Source organism: Hyla sarda, chromosome 3 (assembly GCF_029499605.1).
Source record: "Hyla sarda isolate aHylSar1 chromosome 3, aHylSar1.hap1, whole genome shotgun sequence".
NCBI classification, from domain to species: Eukaryota; Metazoa; Chordata; class Amphibia; order Anura; family Hylidae; genus Hyla; species Hyla sarda.
The window spans coordinates 407,890,649-407,906,542 of record NC_079191.1 but is presented as its reverse complement, the minus strand read 5'-3'; the positions used below and the strand labels follow the sequence as shown (position 1 = coordinate 407,906,542).

The window sequence follows — 15,894 nt, the reverse complement described above, 5'->3', positions numbered from 1 at the left end:
TAAAGCACTAAAGCAGTGGTCTCCAACCTGCGGACCTCCAGATGTCGCAAAACTACAACTCCCAGCATGCCCGGACAGCCAACGGCTGTCCGGGCATGCTGGGAATTGTAGTTTTGCAACATCTGGAGGTCCGCAGGTTGAAGACCACTGCACTAAAGTGACAAAAAAAACAAAAAACTACCCAAGTTGAAAATAAAATCCATTTCACATGGTGGCTATAAACCCCACAAAAGAAAATACCTCATGTCGCTTGCTGATATACTGCAGGAGGGACTCCGAAATGGCTGCACAAGGGGTAAAATACACTCAGTGGGGAAGATTTATCAAAACCTGTGCAGAGGCAAAGTCGCCCAGTTGCCTATAGCAACCAATCAGCTTACTTCTTACATTCTGAACAAGGCCTCTGAAAAATGAAAGGAGCAATCTGATTGGTTGCTATGGGCAACTGGGCAACTTTGCCTCTGCACAGGTTTTGATAAATCTCCCCCACTGTCCTCTGTGGCGGTAAGTTCTGTGTAAAAGGCGCTGTGAACAGCTGATTTCAACATTTGAGCCAAAATTACTAACAACTTGCACCAAATGATAAATTTGGTGCATGTCCACGAAAACCAAAGTGAAAAAAAAAAGGGTAAAAAGAAACGGTCAACAGGCAAAATTGATAAATACCCCCCTATGGTCCCAGCTGTCTTGATGTCATTGACCAGAACCTCTCGTGTAGTTCTGAGCTGATTCCTCATTGTCCTCATGATCATTAAAACTCCACCAGGTGAGATCTTAGGCTCATAAAGTCATCCTTTTTAAATGATCCGCTAACAAAACCATTAAAAACGGACGTTAAACGGCCTATACAAAATCCCTTTATAGTCTATGAGATTTTTACGTTGAAATTTACTTGAAATTTTTTGTTGTTATTCTGTCTCTCACTGTTCAAATAAACCGACCATTAAAATTACAGACCGATCAATGGGCAAACGTACAAAATCAGCCGGGGATCCAAAAATTTTTTCCTTCACTGTACAATGGAACTTATTTTCCCATGAGAAATAAATTGAAGGTGAAATCGTGGCGTCCCGAACAGCTTACAGGCAGGCCCGTCGCAAGAGGACAGGCAAACCAAGCAATTGCTTGGGGCACCGAGCTGGCCCGGGGCCCCCGAGCAGAGCCGGTCTCTGCCTGTCCTCCTGCGCTATACTGTTCTACCGGTGCAAGCACTGCGAGACCCTGCCTGAAGCGGGAGGCAGCGACTGAAGTCGCTGCCTCCGGCTCCTTTAGGTGCCCCGCTCCAGCTCATCTTCAGTCAGTCAGTCCAGGATTCATATATTGCGCGTCACCGTCATGACGTCACCGCTCTGAGTCCCATAATTCAAGGGCCGGCGTCCTAACGCTGGCCCTAGAGCGTGACGTGACGTGTCACGTGATCGTGCTCGGTGCACAAACTCACCCTCGTCACAGGATTACCGCGCGCAGCGTTTAGTGCTGCTACATATCTATTTTACAGTGAGTGAATGCATTGTTATTTCAAGTTCTGAACTACATTCTTACTGTGTCTGGGGGGGAGTAGGGGAGGGGGTTAATCTGTGGTACCGATGTACTACCTTCCTACAGGGGGGGGGGGGGTTAATCTGGGGGTACTTCCTTCCTACAAGGGAGTGTGTGGGGGGGGGGGGGTTCATCTGGGGGGTACTACCTTCCTACAAGGGGGTTAATCTGGGGGTATTACCTTCATAAGGGGGGTTGGGGGTTAATCTGGGGGTGGGGGGTACTGCCTTCCTTCAAGGGGGGGGGTTAATTTGGGGGTATTACCTTCATAAGGGGGGTTGGGGGTTAATCTGGGGTACTATCTTACTACTGGGGGGGCAGGTAGTACCCCCAGATTAACCCCCTCACCCCCAGTAGGAAGGTTGTACCCCCAGATTAACCCCCTCCCCATCAAGCATGTAGAACCCCCAGATGACCCCCCAGTAAGCAGGTAGTGCCCCCCATGCCGTACGGGGGGCACTACCTGCCTACTGGGGGGGGTATTTTTGGGGGTACCACATGCCTGCTGGGGGAGGGGGTTAATCTGGGGGTCCTACATGCCTGCTGGGGGGAGGGGGTTAGTCTTGGGGTACTACCTGCCTACTGGGGGAGTTCTAAAATGGGGCTACTACCTGCCTACTGGGGGGGGTAATCTGGGGGTACTACCTGCCTACTGGGAGAGGGTTAATCTGGGGGTACTACCTGCCTACTGGGGGGGGGGTTCTAATATGGGACTAATACCTGCCTACTGGGGGGGAAGGGGGTAATCTGGGGGTACTACCTGCCTACTGGGAGAGGGTTAATCTGGGGGTACTACCTGCCTACTGGGAGAGGGTTAATCTGGGGGTAATACCTGCCTACTGGGGGGGGGGGGTTAATCTGGGGGTACTACATGCCTGCTGGGGGGAGGGGGTTAGTCTGGGGGTACTATCTGCCTACTGGGGGGGTTCTAATATGGGGCTACTACTTGCCTACTGGGGGGCAGGGGGTAATCTGGGGGTACTACATGCCTACTGGGGGAGAGGGTAATCTGGGGGTACTACCTGCCTACTGGGGGGGTTAATCTGGGGGTACTACCTGTCTACTGGGGGGGGTTCTAATATGGGGCTACTACCTGCCTACTGGGGGGGAGAAGGGGGTAATCTGGGTAGTACTACCTAACTACTGGTAGTTAAACTGGGTCCATAATCGCAATCGCAATCCCCATATCGTGCAGCCCTACTAGCTGGCTACCTAACTACCTACATCAGTGTTTCTTAACCAGGGTGCAAAACTATGACTCCCAGCATGCCCGGAAATCCAGAGGTCGTCTGGGTTCTGTAATTTTGCAACAGCTGGAGGAACCATGGTTGGGGAATGGGGACCTACCTACATATCTGGCAACCTGCTCTGTTACTGAGCGGGACACCAAGGGGGGCATTATTACAGGTCTATAGATGAGAAGATTGTGTAGTGTTAAGGAGAGCACTGCAAAAATGCAAAGTCTAAGATGTTTGTTCTGCAGATGAAGAGAGATGAAGTTTTGGCTGGAAGGAGACATCATGGCAGTCTGAGTCTAACGGGGGAAGAAAAGGAAAGAGGACAACGCTGATCAGAAAAGACGTGACCTGTGAGTTCCTTCATGTAGCTGCAATCACTAATATGGGGTATTAGCTGCAATCACTAATATGGGGTATATATCCTGTGTACAGCTGGAATATACCTCTATATGGTCCTGTATATAATCACTATATGGTCCTTTATATAATCACTTATATGGTATATATCCTGTGCAAAGGCTTTGCGTGCGTAAGGTGGGGAGGGGGTGGAGGGGGGCCTCCGTGTCTATTTTGCTTGGGGCCCCCAAATTCCTTCAAACGGCCCTGCTTACAGGACACCGGGAGGGACCTTACCTGCCTCCTCGGTGTCTGCTCCATGCCGGGATCCCCTGCATGGCCGGCGCTCTCCTTCGACGTCGCGCACGCCGTCCCATCATCCAATAGGAACGGCGTGCGTAGCGACGTGATGACAGCGACGGAGAGCGTGGATCCGGGGGAAGAAGACGTCCGGAGCGCCGGGGACACCACGGGGACGCAGCAACAGTGATGGAGCGACATCCAGGGCAGCGGTGACAGGTCCGGAGCGGCGGGGACTCATGAGTATTACCTCCTATACCAGTGGTCTTCAACCTGCGGACCTCCAGATGTTGCAAAACTAAAACTCCCAGCATGCCCGGACAGCCAACAGTTGTCCGGGCATGCTGGGAGTTGTAGTTTTGCAACATCTTGAGGTCTGCAGGTTGAAGATCACTGTAGGGTTCAGAATCTTTTTTTTTTTCTAGATTTTGCACCTTTAAATTGGGTGCGTCTTATATGCCGGTGCGTCCTATAGGGCGAAAAATATGGTACATCATACTTTGTATGTGGTGGAGGCTCCTATAGATCCTCTTAGGCACCGGGGCGTAACTTCTGTCTCTGCGACCCCCCCCCCCATGACTATTCTCTTAATTGTAGCTACATCTTTGTGTCAATGCTTGTTGTTAAATAGAAGGGCAATTTGCATTCTCCTAATTGATTGATTATTGATTTCATTATCTCCCGGCCCTATTTACCAAGGAGACTATTGTGACAAACTACTTATTGAGAATGTAATTGTATTACAAAGAGATAAATAGGACAGGATTGTTTGTCTATGGATGGACTCTCCAGCCATTGTCCGGTCGCAGGCTCCAGTAAACTTCCAGTAAAGTTCTCTCTCCCTTTCCATTGTTCTGCCGATAGTGGAATCCATCACGGCTTGTCACTGTTTATCTACTATTTGCTTGGCCATTTGTTTAAGGATTTTCCAGAAACAAAATGGAAAAAGGTCTGCGTTACTGTTATCCAACGGGACACAAAAGCCACCTGATACGTCCATTATTGGAGACAATTTATCCCCCCTTAACAGCTATCTGCAACATGAACGCTTCCATTTGTTCTTCGTAATTGTTATATTACGTGAGCAAAACAATGACAAATGCAAAATGTCAAAAAGTTTTCAAGTGATTGGTTTTGGGTTAAGCCTTTAAATGGATCCATATTGTTCCAGGCTTGGAGAAGTCTAATGATGCGGATAGTAAAAGAAAGTTAATTGTCTCTGTTAAGTGGGCAATTCATGCTGGAGAAAGCTATGTTTGTTACGCAATTTTGTCCAAATGCCTCCACTTCTACACAATGCAATGGGGGAGGGGTGGGATTTGAATTTAGACTTACCATGATAATGAGGTGGTGGGGGTGAGGGGGTTGGAGGTCACTCCTGCTATACCACAACCTGGTAAGCATGATGAGGGGGACATTATTGGATTTACATCTCAAGAGCCGTCAGGTATAAATACCCCCTGGGACTGATCAGTCAGTGTAAGCACGGAGCTGTGATAAAGTATTTACCCCCTTTCAGAATTTCTTCTATTACATGTACATGTGCTACATTCATTTGGGGGTACAATTCTTCTTTGTTGTTGTGAATGCTGGGGGTCCCAGTGGTAAGACCTCCACAGATCCTTTTTATGGGGAGATGGGAATATCCCTTAAAGGATTATATAAACTGTACCTTCTGTGGTCTGTTATCTCTATGACCTTGAGGGACATTTATCAGTGTTTGCTTATGTATTCTTTTTTTTAAGTAATTTTTTCCTTACTTTTTTTTTTTGCTTATGTATCAACTGCTTTCAGCCTGTTGATAATTTTCTTTCACGTAAGCAATTTTTCCTTTTTTACTTTGGTAGTAGCTTTTTCTGCTCCATGTTTGAGCTGGAGTAAATTTAGTAAATTTTTAACCTTGTTGCAACTTTTTTTTTGCGCAGTTGTGACTGTCGCAGTTGATAAATACCCGACTAAAGCAAATCCATTTAGAAAAATTTACTACCTAAGCAAGTTTGAATTTTCTTGCTTTTCTTGTTCTTCATGCAAATTGTCGCACGAAAACACACGTATTCGCAGATGCAACTATTTTGCGACAATTATAGTAAAGAAAACCTGACTAAACCCTTTGCTTACTATAATGTATAGTGTAGTGAATGGTTTTCCGTTCACAAATTCACACTTCGGAATTTGTGAAGCGGAAAATCCGGATGAAAAATCCGCTAGAAAATTTCCGCCTGAAGAAAGGGGTTGCTCTTTCTTCAGGCGGAAATCCTAGCGGAACACATAGCAGTCTATAGGAGACTGCAGTGTCCGCGCGGTCCTAGCGCCGACTAATTCAGTCAGCGCAGGCAGAACTCGGAATCTCCTGGCAGAAATTTTCTGCCCGGAGATTCCGTAGTCTGAACCTAGCCTAAGGGTTTTATTTTCTTCAAATTCAACAGAGAACAAATTCTGGCATGGTCAAACGGACTCCCAATGTACTGAAGTATTCCTTCTTCATAGGAGCTGTGAGAGTGTAATAGTATGGCCCTGTCCAGGCTTCATGCCAGGCCCATGAACACCAAGACAGACAGGAAAATACATGTTGACCATGTTATACCCAATAAAACTGCCCATTTCCTACAGCTGGTGGGAAAAAACCCCAACCCAACACCAGGCTTCCATAGTCTTCATTGACAAAGTCTTTAATCATTAATTGAAGTTGGCACCTCATTGATCTCTATGGGCAGGTCATAGGAAACCAGTGCCAACAATTAATTAGAAGGGAACAAATAACACATTGCTTATAAAGTCTGAAATAAACCTGATATCCATGAGAAAGAGCAGAATGTAAGAATAAAATCCTCTGCTACCTCTTATAGGTCTGGGCACGCTTCTTAGGTCTCATGTTCTGCTCTGCACCATCTTCTCCTCATGTGCGTAATGTATGATGTATTTCTATGTCAACTGATAATAAGCATTGTCATCATAAAGACTCATAGATTCCAGTCAAATAAGAATCGGTTCACAATAGATTTCAATTATTGACCAATGTGACTAGAATTTCATCAGTTTTCATGAGAGGAAGCATGCATGCTGCAGATTAGCCATGTCTTTATGACTCTTGAGCTTAGAAGTAAACCATAATTTTATAACCTTACAAACAGCCATCAGTTAAAAGACAAATAACATTTATTTTATCCCCGTACCATCTGCTATCAGCAGCCGCCACTCACAGTAAATGACCGACCACGGTGATGTCCGTCATTAACCTCTTAAAGGGGTACTTCTCCCCCAGACATCTTATCCCCTATAAGGCTTCTCCTTAGAGCACACGACACACAGCACCTAAACCACACTGTAGCTCAGCTTGCTGGAACTAAACTAGAACTGGGGTAACTCCTCCCCCCACTACACTACAAAGGGGAGACCTCAGGGGCTCCCATTGGCAGGCAGGGTCACATGGGTTTCACTGCTCTCATTTATGGGTACAGTAACATGTAAAAACATACACTGCTCAAAAAAATAAAGGGAACACTTAGACAACACAATGTAGCTCCAAGTCAATGACACTTCTGTGAAATCACACTGTCCACTCAGGAAGAACACTGATTGACAATCAATTTCACATGCTGTTGTGCAAATGGAACAGACAACAGGTGGAAATTATAGGCAATTAGCAAGACACTCCCAATAAAAGAGTGGTTCTGCAGGTGGTTACCACATACCACTTCTCAGTTCATATGCTTCCTGGCTTATATTTGGGTCACTTTTCAATGCTGGCGGTGCTTTCACTCTAGTGGTAGCATGTGACTGAGTCTGGGACATCATGTCTCGCTCCATCCACCAATGCCACATTGCACCACAGACTGTCTAGGAGTTGGCGGATGCTTTAGTCCAGGTCTGGGAGGACATCCCCCGCCATCTCATCAGGAGCATGCCCAGGCATTGTAGGGAGGTCATACAGGCACGTGGAAGCCACACACCCTACTGAGCCTCATTGTGACTTGTTTTAAGGACATTAAATAAAGTTGGATCAGCCTGTAGTGTGGTTTACCACTTTGATTTTGAGTGTGACTCCATATCCAGACCTCCATGGGTTAATAAATTTGATTTCCATTGATAATTTTTGTGTGATTTTGTTGTCAGCACATTCAACTATGTAAAGACGAAAGTATTTCATACGATTAGTTCATTCATTCAGATCTAGGATGTGTTATCTTAGTGTTCTCATAATTTTTTCTGACCAGTGTATATACACATAACAATAAGAAAATGAATTTAGAAAAATATATTATTTGTGCAATAAAGTATGAACATAATTAATGTAACAATAAGTCTTTTGGTGGGCCCAACACCGTACACTACTAAGCTGCCCGAGACAGTCCAAAGCCGCAGGCCAGCTATTGGTGCTGGGACACCACAAGGGTATGTTCACACAATGGAGATTCCGCAGCATTAGAGTCCCATTGATATCCCATTGAAATGCCTTCTGCGGAGTCTGCACAAAAATGCATTTCCGAGCGGTCTTAGAGCCGGCATGTTCTGCCTGGCGCTCTCCAGTCGGGGTAATGTCCGCATGGAGATTTTCTCCTGTCTGAACATGGCCTAAGAAGACCACGCGAGGAAAGCTTGTGGTGACGACGGCTATGGCTCCAGCCATGGATAGAATGCTGTATCCGAGCTCCTGGGATGGAAGGAAATAACTGCAGCGGTATCACATTCTGAGCAGCGAGATTACCTGCAACCTGATCGTAATCCTTCATATGAAGAGCTCCATCTTCTGCCATCAGATAAAAAAAAAATATTTACGAGGCACATGACACAAATGCTCTGTTTGCTAAGTACTTACTTTAGGGCAATACTATGCCTTGAAGGAGGAAGTGTCGCTTTTTCGACATATGAATTAATTGTATTCATTATACTGGTAATAATGGTGGTATTACAGCTTACAGCTTGTAAAGGCCCCACTATATCATCCGAGCTATTGAAGGGGTTATCCAGGAAAAAAAACTTTATATATATATCAACTGGCTCCAGAAAGTTAAACAGATTTGTAAATTACTTCTATAATTTTTTTTTATCCTTTCAGTACTTATGAGCTGCTGAAGTTGAGTTGTTCCTTTCTGTCTAAGTGCTCTCTGATGACACCTGTCTCGGGGACTGTCCAGAGTAGAAGCAAATCCCCATAGCAAACCTCTTCTACTCTGTGCAGTTCCCGAGACAAGCAGAGATGTCAGCAGAGAGCACTGTTACCAGACAGAAAAGAACAACTCAACTTCAGCAGCTGATAATTATTGGAAAGATTGAGATTTTTTAATAGAAGTAATTGACAAATCTGTTTAACTTTCTGGAGCCAGTTTATATATATATATATATATATATATATATATATATATATATATATATAGATATATATATAGATATAAACGTATTTTTCCTGGAATACCCCTTTAATATCATTTGTGTCAGTGTTTCCCAACCAGGGTGCCTCCAGCTGTTGAAAAGTTATAACACCCAGCATGCTAAAACTCTCAGGGCATGTCGTTTTGCAACAGCTGGAGGCACACTGGTTGGGAAACATTGATCTACATAAATGTAGCTGTATCATGCAAATACATCCCATTGAGGAACATTACAGTCGACTTCTCCTAAGCCTGGAATAGTTATTAACAGAAAACAATATTTTCCCCAATGAAGATTAATTGGGCTTTTGGACCAGTAGATGCAAATTGGACACCCTTTTGGCATCTGTTGAGTCTATAGGATATTGCGATTTGATCAGCATATGGACTAGACCAGTGTTTCCCAACCAGTGTGCCTCCAGCTGTTGCACAATTACAACTCCCAGCATGCCCGGACAGCCAAAGGCTGTCTGGGCATGCTGGGAGCTGTAATTGTGCAACAGCTGGAGGTGCACTGGTTGGGAAACACTGATTTAGTAGTATTTCACAGCATATATAGCACTTAGAAATGTTTCCATAGGATAGAGGGGTCCAACACCTGGCAACCTGCAGAACAGGGGCGCAGCATGCATTGTCCTCCATGAACTGTTTATGGGAGTTCCAGGGATACCCAAGCACCCCTTTTAAAATCTTACTGAGGTGTCCCAGTACAGAATCACGTGCTCTTCTGTACTCCTGCCCATCCTGTATGGCAGATGCTGCTTCAATGTCCGTCTTGGGCCCACACTCCTCAGGATATAATATAAACTCTATAATATAAACTTTTATGCAATGCTTAGTGTATTAGTATTTTCTATGCACTTGTTACTTTAAGAAACCTGTTGTCATGGTCTTTGTTGTTAGGGGAGTATTCAAAGGTGAACCAGGTGACTTATCCGGCCAATGGGATCTCTCTAAATTTCTCCCATATATAGTGAGGTCAGTTCTGCAGTAGAGTTGATGAGGTACAGTTGAGAGTAGTTTGGAGTCTGTCTGTGAGGTGATTCTGAAGGAGGCCTGAGGCCTAGTCCAGCAACCACGCGTCTACTACCAGTTAACCCCAGTACCCAGGTGAAAGTCAAAGCCTTGCGGTAAGCACTACAGTCTGGGGATCAATTCAAGTCAGTCAAGTTATTCAAGCTCAAGTAACTAAAGTCTAGCGTGGGTTGCATAAAAATCAGGTCAGTCATATACAGCACAACCAATTATAAGTCCCAGCAAGCCGATAAGCTTCCCAAAGTTCACCTTGCATCTCCTCCATAATAATCTGAGCTGTAACAGATTGTACCACCTTTCCAACCTTAGTAAAGCCAGTTATTGTAACCGTCGGAGTGATTATTTGCCCTGTGCCTGGCACAGGAGAAGCTGGTCTACCTCGGATGGTGTATAGGTCAACCACGCCCTGGCGTCGCGAAAAGGTTAATTCATACATTACTCTCACCCGGCACCACACATATACCTTCCTCTCCGCTATACCTTATTACCCCCTATACATATGCACATGTAAAGCCCAGCATGGATGTGTTCTCAATGGGGATAAGCCACTGCCAGACACCCCTGAAAGTGGTTTATCTACAGTGAGAACAAAGAGGATCAGCTATTGAAATTCAACTTGTCTTATCCTTCAATCCCCCTACATCATCCCCAACATTAAAGGGGTTATTCAGGAATAGAAAAACTGAGGACATTTCTTTCAAAAACAGCTCCACGTTCGTCCCCAGATTGTGGGTGGTACTTGTCTCCATTCACTTCAATGGAAGTGAGCTGCGGAACCACACCCAACCTGGAGACAGACGGGGATTGGTTTTTGAAAGAAATTTGCTCTGTTTTTCTATTCCTGGATAACCCCTTTAAATGATCTTCCAAAATTGTTGACAGCCTACTGTGTATTGCCACCCTTTAGGCCTCGTGCACATGATTGTAATTCAGCTATGTCCCAGCTAAACAAAGCTCCCATAGAAATCTATTCTTTGGCCTTACTAATTAAATTTTTTCCAAATTTGTTCCACTGGCCACCATATTGCGTGGCTGTACAGAACACCAAGTGGCAGTATGTGTTGTGCCTAGAATTCCATAGCATAGTGCAGAGCCTCCATGCATACTACCCTGCCTAAAGAGACCCTGACAATTCCTACGTGTCCTTTTCAACTTCTAAAGGCTTTAAGAAGTTATCCAAGAATCGAAAAACAGAGCTAATTTCTTTTAAGAACAGCTCCACGTCTGTCCCCAGGTTGGGTGTAGTTCTGCAGCTCAGTTCCATTGAAGTTAATGGAGCCAAGTTGAAATACCACACCCGACCTGAGGACAGACCTTGAAAGAAATTAGCTCTGTTTTTCTATTCCTGGATAACCTCTTTAAAATGTCTTAAAAGCGAGTTTGAGACGATCAAGGTAAAAGTCTCCAAGGTTGGAACAATACCTATGCCCTGACACTTGACATGACTATGCGCCTGACATAAGAATGCCGGTATGTGTACATCGCCCCCACGGGTGATTTTTCTAGGAAATCAGAATTTGTAAAAACAAGAATGTGCAAAACCTCCTATTGTCTTGATGTTCTATTCATCACATTAACCTTTGGCCAGCAAGATTTTCTGGCTCATTTTTTCTTAATAATGTCTATGTCTGACTTGGGCTCTGTTCACATCTGTATTCAACAAGTGCTGGTTCAGATCAGCGACTATTGCACAGTCTACAGGGCTATTCTTGCCTTGAAAAACAGATCTCCGACAGACTCCATTTAAGTCAGTAGCTCCATTGAAATTCACCAGTAACCATTTGGAAAATGATGTGGTAGACCAATGTTTTCCAACCAGTGTGCCGTTGGCTGTCCGGGCATGCTGGGAGTTGTAGTTTTGCAACAGCTGAAGGCACTCTGGTTGGAAACACTGTAGTATGCAGCCACTGTCATGGTGAAGCCAAGATGCTAGATTGTACCAACTAAACACAGTAATAGTGGTGCTAAGAATTTTGACAGTCCTGCCCTGAAACTAACACTCTAGACAGAGGCTTAAGTAGGCTTAAATAGGTTCACCCGTGTCAGACCGCAGACCAATCCCTTATATCAGACCCCCGACCAATTCCCTATATAAGACCCCAGAGCAATCCCCTTTATCAGCCCCCAGACCTATCCCCTATATCAGACACAGGCCAATCCCCTATATAAGACCCCAGACCTATCCCCTATATCAGACCCTAAACCAATCCCCTATATCAGACCCCCGACTAATCCCCTATATCAGACCAATCCCCTATATCAGACCCCAGAACAATCCCCTATATCAGACCCCCGACTAATCCCCTAAATTAGACCCCAGACCAATTTCCTATATCAGACCGCAGACCAACCCTCTATATCAGACCCCAGACCAATCCGTAGTTGCGGTGGTGGCAACGTTTGTGATCCAAATTCCCTGCCAGTGGTTGGGAACTCTGATTTTTCCGCCCCCCCACGACTAGTGCCATATGGCAGCGGCCTTAGCTGCCTTAGGTTCGTACCGGCCCTGCCTATATCACTTATATCAGACCTCAGACCAATCCCCTATATCAGACCCCAGATTAGAGAAACCATATCCTTGCATTTAACCACCTTTTCTTACACTTGCGATGGCCATACACCTTTGTCAGCCAAACCCTAAGGTACAACCCTAAGGTGTAAAGTGTAAAGAGAAGAGTCAGGTGTGATGGATTATTACCACCCAACCCTTCTGTTCTGGGACAGCTAGAGCTGTCTGGCTGTGGCGTACCCCTTCTTTATCTAAAGGGGTAACATGAGTGTTTGAACATGTATGGGGAGGTCGGCGAGAGTAACTGCCAACCTGTTTAAGGACATGGTATGTAATGCATACGGACAGTATTTTGCATGTTCTGCCCCTCATATTAACATCTTGACAAGGGCACCATGGTACTTAACATACTGATACAGTGGCCATTGTCATAACCGTGTTTTCTCTGTGACACATGATGTCAGAGCTTGTATGCCTTGAAGGGCCTGATGTGGTGGGGACCTCTGGTCTGCCTGAACTATGGGGCCCAGTTGCAAATATGACTGATGAGACCCTGATAGTTATGCCACTGACTCTGTTAAACTGACAAACTGGGGAATATTTATAAATTTTTTGGTAAAATTTAAGTGCCCATAGTGTGATGAAGAGCTAGAGAGTGCAACATGTGTCAGGTGTTTCTTGTGCTCCATTGCGTGCTCTTTGTTTCACATGGAATTCCCACATAAATCATGAACTTTTATCTGACCTGGCGCTGGAAGATCTGTTCTTCTATACCCCAAATTGGAAGATTGTGGACACGGAATGATAAATTTGGTGCAACCTACTATACATCTTTTTCGTTTCTTACTTCACATTATTGCTGACCTACTTCAGAGCAAAAACTGGAGCACATCTTATTGCATTTGACATTCATAATATATATATATATATATATATATATATATATATATATATATATATATATACATGCCAGGTAGTTCACTTTTATTGTGCAATTTTTACCAAAATTCTTTCAAAATGTATTATGCCTAGTGCAAGGCCTGAGGGACATTGCATGACACGGTGATTCAAAAAAGACCAAAGAGAGTACTCTGAGTCATGTGTTGTCCCCTTGGGCTCTGCAAGTTGTGCACGACACGTTGATGACTTATCATGCCCTCTTCTCCACTTAGAATTGCTGACTCAGACTTCGTCCTGCTCCTCTTGAGACTCTACAGGTTGAATCTTTCTAAGAAGTGACAGGAAGGGCATGAGGAAATTTCCTGAGCACAAATAATCCCCATTATAAACCTACTGGTTATGGCCATATTGGACACATCTATAGCGGGCACCATCAAGACAGAACAGATAATGTCCAATCATTCAATGGAGGGTTATGTTCTAATGTACAAGAATCCAAAAACAGGTCAAAGGGTTTAGGAGGTAATCACCCAGTCAGAGAGGTGAAGCCGTCTATCTTAAACTATTAGTATATACCGGAACTGTTCTGCATGGCTGCAATGTGATTTTATAGTACATTTATCTATCATTGAAAGATTACCATGAAGAACAGACACATTTTATCCTGAAAGCATTACAGGCACAATGTCAAGATAAACACTATTGTGTATGTCTGTCCTCATTACTGATATTTATGGGAATTGTCCCACAAGAACCAAAGGGCAGAGTAAAAGAAAATGTGTTGAAAATATCATACTACAAGGAAAAATTCATGCAGAATTAATATTCCGAAATGTCATAGGAAATGTCTAGGGGTGAATACAGCCTCTCTTCTGCCCAAGGAAAATAAAAAAAAGGTGATATATATATATATATATATATATATATATATATATATATATATATATACATATATATATACATATATATATATATATATATATATATATATATATATATATATACAGGTGCTGTCATTAGTAGTTTTTACTAGTACCCTGTTTGCATAGTATTGACATTTTGATCAGCTTTTATTCAGTTTCAGTGCTATATGACCAAAAATTTGCAATTTTGGCACCTGATATTTTTTTTTCATTGTTGACCATGTGGGATCAGGAATGTGATAATTTAAACTGTACCTGTCATCAACAAAAGTGTTTTATATAATGTAAATAACACCATTATATGTATTTTTGCAATATACATTGGTTAAAAAATCTGTATATTTTATTCCCTGCAGCTATTGTCTGTGTGTCTCTGTGAGGAGTCCAAATACAGGAAGTGTGGGGGGATAAGCAGGACAAGCAGGGCTCTGTACACTGAAGACAAGCAGGGCTCTGTACACTGAGGACAAGCAGGGCTCTGTACACTGAGGACAAGCAGGGCTCTGTACACTGAGGACAAGCAGGGCTCTGTACACTGAGGACAAGCAGGGATCTGTACACATAGGACAAGCAGGGCTCTGTACACTGAGGACAAGCAGGGCTCTGTACACTGAGGACAAGCAGGGCTCTGTACACTGAGGACAAGCAGGGCTCTGTACACTGAGGACAAGCAGGGATCTGTACACAGAGGACAAGCAGGGCTCTGTACACTGAGGACAAGCAGGGCTCTGTACACTGAGGACAAGCGGGGCTCTGTACACTGAGGACAAGCGAGGCTCTGTACACTGAGGACAAGCAGGGCTCTGTGCACTGAGGACAAGCAGGGCTCTGTACACTGAGGACAAGCAGGGCTCTGTACACTGAGGACAAGCAGGGCTCTGTACACTGAGGACAAGCAGGGCTCTGTACACTGAGGACAAGCAGGGCTCTGTGCAGTGAGGCACTGTGACTTACCCCCAGCTCACACAGCAGGATGATTGACAAGCACAGAGCCCTGCTTGTCCTGCCCTCACTTCCTGTATTTGGATTCCTCATGGAGACACAGATGCAATAGCTGCAGGGACAGCATTTTTTCACCCAAAAATATACAAATTTTTAACCAATGTATATACAAATATACACATAATGCGATCGGTGATGTACGGTATTATCCACGGGTCCTGGCAGTTGATGACTGCCTGGACTGACCCGATATGACGTGGGATCATCGTGTGACCCCGTGTCCATGATTAAGACTTGTTAACAAGTCGAAACGCGTTGGTGCGTTTCGTTTGTGCTTTTACCCTATTCTTTTTTTCTATTTTGGATTTTAATATGATTCATTAAAGCCATTATTTTTATCCAGTCCTGGGAGCCGGATTTTTCCTCATTTTTGCTTCATCCTCTATACCTGGGAACACGGCCCTTGCTCATTCCGTGGCTTCCGCTGGAAGGTGTGCTGAGTTCATTGTGATCTGGGTCTGCATGCTGCTTATGGTGAGCTGAACCTTTACCTATACTTTTTTGGTTTGTGCACCGAGGACAAGCGGGGCTCTGTACACTGAGGACAAGCAGGGCTCTGTGCACTGAGGACAAGCAGGGCTCTGTACACTGAGGACAAGTGAGACTCTGTACACTGAGGACAAACGGGGCTTTGTGCACCGAGGACAAGCGGGGTTCTGTACACTGAGGACAAGCGGGGCTCTGTGCACTGAGGAGAAGCGGGGCTCTGTACACTGAGGACAAGCGGGGCTCTGTACACTGAG

At 44.6% G+C, this 15,894-nt stretch overlaps 1 long non-coding RNA gene across 1 annotated transcript in view; it reads left to right on the top strand.

Annotated features, from left to right (window-relative positions):
- The window catches only part of LOC130362962 (uncharacterized), a 66,943-nt gene that overhangs the window by 29,878 nt on the left and 21,171 nt on the right, over nt 1-15,894 (top strand). The window contains exon 2 of the long non-coding RNA XR_008891660.1: nt 3,023-3,127. This is a non-coding gene — a long non-coding RNA (uncharacterized LOC130362962). The remainder of the gene's footprint in view (nt 1-3,022; nt 3,128-15,894) is intronic.